Source organism: Schistocerca piceifrons, chromosome 4, assembly GCF_021461385.2.
Source record: "Schistocerca piceifrons isolate TAMUIC-IGC-003096 chromosome 4, iqSchPice1.1, whole genome shotgun sequence".
NCBI classification, from domain to species: Eukaryota; Metazoa; Arthropoda; class Insecta; order Orthoptera; family Acrididae; genus Schistocerca; species Schistocerca piceifrons.
In genome coordinates, this window is record NC_060141.1 from 405,853,849 (window position 1) to 405,858,709 (window position 4,861).

The 4,861-nt window shown below is 47.9% G+C and overlaps 1 pseudogene; it reads left to right on the plus strand.

The window, feature by feature from the left end:
• Positions 1–3,776: 3,776 nt before the first annotated feature.
• Positions 3,777–3,894, plus strand: LOC124797000 (annotated as a pseudogene).
• Positions 3,895–4,861: the final 967 nt, after the last annotated feature.

Genomic DNA, 4,861 nt, shown 5'->3' on the forward strand with positions numbered 1-4,861 from the left:
GCCTGAACTATGTGGCGGAGTTCATCAGTCGTGTGACTAGCGGACTGTGGTTTGCCAGTCTCTCGGCACTCCATGACCAGATGTTTGCTACAGGTGAGAGATCTGCACAGGGCAACAGGCGAACACTGTATCAAGGTACATCAGAGCGGTGCGGGCAGTTTGTGGTCTTGCTTTATCTTGCTAAAGATAACCCATGAAGATCTCGAAGATATGAAACAGCCACTGATCTTAACACTTTATAGATGTAACAACCACTGTCCAGACCACCGTTTATGGGAACCAGAGGTAAAAGTATTGTATACCCAATGGCACACTACACCATCATCCCAATACGACGATGACGAATATAAACTGGAAACATCCTTTCGGCTTGGTGTCTCCGTACGTGGATACACCCACCATGCTGTTGAATGCAGAAAACAGACTCGTTAAAATACGACATGGTGGCACTTCTCTGTGCTGTGCGCAACGCTGTCGGTGCTCGTGTCGCTGCTGGTGTGTCAAGAAATCCACCAACAGTTTTCATGTCGACCGTTGGTTGTGGCTCGCACAGTCCGTGTGTGTACTTTTCTTGCTGCGAACAAGCCTAGTTACTGACTCAAGGTGCGTGAGTGGCTGAATGATATGCACGGCCGAACTAACATTACGTGCGTCCTATCTTGCGCTAGTCGCGTAGGACCACTGAAATTCTGCATGACTGTGAATATGGCTCTACTGAACCAATCAATTCCATATTATTATGACAGATGAGGGATTCTGACCAACGAGAACAGCAATGCTGCCGAATGATAAACCACAGTCCCAACGGGCCACGGTCACGCCATTGTTGACTTCCGACATGTGCTAGTAAATGTTTCTCTTTCTTGCACGATGTCGTATATTAACGACGTGTTGACTTGTATATTGTTAAACTTAACGCTGTTGGAAGCCAGTGAGGGCACTCGAAAATAGGAAATCAGAGACACAAGACAAAGAGCTGGCAAATGTGTCAGCGTTCAGGCAGCTGTCCCAGCGAAGAAGTTTCACTTCAGAGAATTAACTGCTAACTCCGTCCACTGCCTAGACGCTGTTGTAAGATGTCACAGTAGAAGATGGTCAGAAATGAGCACGTCTTAACAGCGGCAAAAGTAACGTGAGTGGTTTTACACAGGTCAGAGTGAAATGAAGAAAACATCACTGCCCTTCCTATTATGGCTAGCAACAACAGTGTTTTGCGTCACTTTGCCCGGCATTGAGGCCTGTCGTGACTGGGGACCGCTGTCTTATTAGCAGTTTTACGTCTATCTTGCACCTGAACACCGTAGCTACCAAACGTAGGGTTCTTTTAACGTAACGGCCAGAAAAGTCTCCACCTACACAGTAGGAGGATAGAAGGAGGAAAAGAACCTAAACTTGGTTGGCTAGAGGCATGAGGGAGATGCAGGGCCCCACTTCAGATTGGACGATACTTACAAAGTGCCCACTATTAGATGGGGAGAAATAATGCGCCGCAACAGTCCTTTCAAAACTCACCTTTTGTGTGCAGGGGAGTTGTCATTTAGACCGCTGGGACGCCAGCTACGTGTCGCTCATCGCCAGCGTCGGGTAAGCGTCGACAAGTCTGTTTTTCTCACTTGGAATGCTGCTCTCAAAACTGATACTTTACAGTGCTGCTAGTGGCTCTCACCTCACACTGACTTCTACTGTGCGCCCACCTGCATCCTTTGCTTTGCCTAATGTTTAGAATGAGCCTTCAGTGTAGTGTCCAGTCTGAGAGTAAATAAATAGTGTTGTTTAGGCCCCTGAGTTTCTCGAGTCCCCCCGCTGCGAGCATCCTATCGAGTCTCAAAACCCGCGTCTTTCCTAGGTGGAGTGTGGCAGTGTTTGGCGTTCTTGCAAGCACTCTGCTTGCCGTTACTGGAAGACTGTCTTTGTGAGATGCCTCCTAACAGCTCGACAATTATAGACTGACCTGTAACCACCTATTCTCCTTCTATCCTCGGACAGGACACGAGAATGAGATATAACACAAACAAACAACATTCAAACGCGATTTCTGAATGTAATTGTCTCCTTATATACAGAGTATAGACGGCGTTACTCCCACCTATTTCGTGCGGTTGTGATGAAATGGTAATCGTTCCGTTTCGAAGCTTGCAGTAAACTTGTCAGCTTGTCTACTGTTGTACGCTTCGTCCATGGTGTAGCAATTTTAATGACCAGCAGTATATTATGAGATGTGAGCGCTGTTACAGTCTTCCTCCGGTGCATGGTAAGTACCGAAGAGTAAGCTGCGAGTATCGTCGATGTGCTGCACAATAAATATTGAATTTCTTCCAATAGCTGAGTTATACAGTACCAGATTTACGTAACAGGTAAGGAAGGCGTTTTAGATGTTCATAAGCGGGAAGTAAGCCGCAAGTTCAAGCTCCACTGGTTTTTGATTGTACTCAACCAACCGGGAACACCAGAAGACCTTAGAGGAATGTCCTAACCAGAGGAGTCGAGATGAAGAAGTCTGAAAAGAAAACTGACACAGCCTAATCACCCAGAAGATTTCATCTTCAGTGACAAACACTATGAAAACCTGTAGTCCTCTGTTTAACAGGAGTAATTCAGTACTGCGTTGGTTTGGAGACTGCGTGGCCTGCAGCATAGCCGAGCCCTCTGCTGTGATGGAAATATAATTAATGAGTGGCAGGAAGTGGGCGCGCGTAATCCGGGGTAACTGGGTTGCGCTCCCCTCTGGCGGAGGGCAGCAACCTACGGCGTCCCCCAGGGGCTCTTCTGCACAAGTCCATCTCCGATTCATTTGTTTCTGCCGGCTCCGCGCTGCCGAGGGTGGAGAAAGAGCGCAGCTGGGGACCCAGCACTGCCCCATACTCCGTGAAGGACTCTCTCTGACTGGGCGCCCAGCAAGTGCACCCTCAGCCACGTCACAGTTACATATGGAGTGTTTAAAAAAAGTGTCACATATTCCTACACCATATAGTATTGCTCAAGACTAGAAGGAAAGTTCCTATAATGCTATGTCCGGAAATCTATACCTGTTGAGATATGGTCCAATCTATCCTCTCACCCCCATCCTGCTTTTATCTGGAAGCAGACACTATAGGCACTGCTGCATGTGGTTATCACGTATCCTGAGATACTCTTCAGCTCTTCTTCGCAGTATATCACGCATTCTTTCAATACAAATGTTTTCATTCCGATTGCGTTACATGCATTGGCCACACGATCCTGCAAGGTCCGCACATTTTCGATGGGTTGGGCATACACTACAACCTTTAAATGTCGCCATAACCAAGATTCCAACGAATTTAAGTCCTTTGAACGAGGAGGCAATGCTATTGGGCATCCTCGACGAATCCATCGCCCACGAAAAGTTTCCGTGAGGTGCTGTCGTACGATCTGTTCCGTCGTACACAAACCACAATCGTTAACTTTCTGCAGGGATAACACTCTCAGATAACGTTGTTCATTCGTCGGCAAGTGTCAGTAAACACAGCACCTGTTTATCTGCTTGGTGAAATGTATGGCGTTATGAGTCTCATCGACAATTCCTGCTTCTACTTTGACGCCAAGGCATTGCTGATGCCTCACGTTCATGAGCGCTCGACAATTTACCTCTGCTCATGTGTGTGTATTGTGGTAATTTACTATGCCCTCTCTTGTAAATTCTGTCTCATCAAAACGCTACTCACTACTCGTCACAAGTAAAATGGTCTACGTCTCAACATATATTGGTTTCTGTACATGCACTACATAACAAAAAAAAAGCATCCAGAAGGGAAGGAGCTAACTGCCTTGCTGCAGTGGTAACACCGGTTCCCGTCAGATCACCGAAGTTAAGCGCTGTCGGGCTGGGCTAGCACTTTGATGGGTGACCATCCGGTCTGCCGAGAGCTGTTTGCAAGCGGGGTGCACTCAGCCCTTGTGAGGCAAACAGAGGAGCTGCTTGATTGAGAAGTAGCGGCTCCGATCTCGTAAACTGACTTACGGACGGGAGAGTGGTGTGCTGACCACATGCCCCTCTATATCCGCATCCAGTGACCCCTGTGGGCTGAGGATGACGCGGCGGCCGGTCGGTACCGTTGGACCTTCCAAGCCTGTTCGGACGGAGAGCAGAGAAGGGGAGGAGCAAACTAAATGAAAGTACATGGTTCGAGAGGATATATGATTTTATTTGAGTGATAAAGTCAAATTTACAAAAGACTTGGCAGTATGAGACCACTTTGCAGCACTCAAAAAATGGTTCAGATGGCTATGAGCACTATGGGACTTATAACTACTTAAACCTAATTAGCCACACACATCCATGCCCGAGGCAGGATTCGAACCTACCACCGGAGCGGTCGCGCGGTTCCAGACTGCAGCGCCTAGAACCGCTCGGTCACACTGGCCGGCTTGCAGCACTCCATTGCACCTCCTCTGACCAGAACGCAAGCACTTATTCGGTCACGAACGGTGCCATAAACTCTTTGTATCCTCTCCTGAGGCAAGCTGGCCCACAACTGTTGTAAATTGTCCTTGATACCCTAATGCCTGGCACTGGGAGGGAGTTAACGTCCGAGATGATCCCACACTTGACCTATCGGGGACACATCGGAGTATCTTGTTTTCCATGGGAGCACCTTCATAGAGACATGTGCCATGTGTGGATGAGAATTGTCTTGTTGGAAAATGACATCAAGATACTGTTGCATGAGAGGTAATGCATGAGGACGCAGAATGTCCGTGACGAATCGTTCTGTCATCAGAATTCCCTCAATCGCAACCAGACGTGACCTGAAGTAATACCCGATGACCCCAGCAATAACTCCGTTGTGCCTACCAAAACATTAGAAGAATGTGACATCTCCCCAGGTCGCCGCACAATACT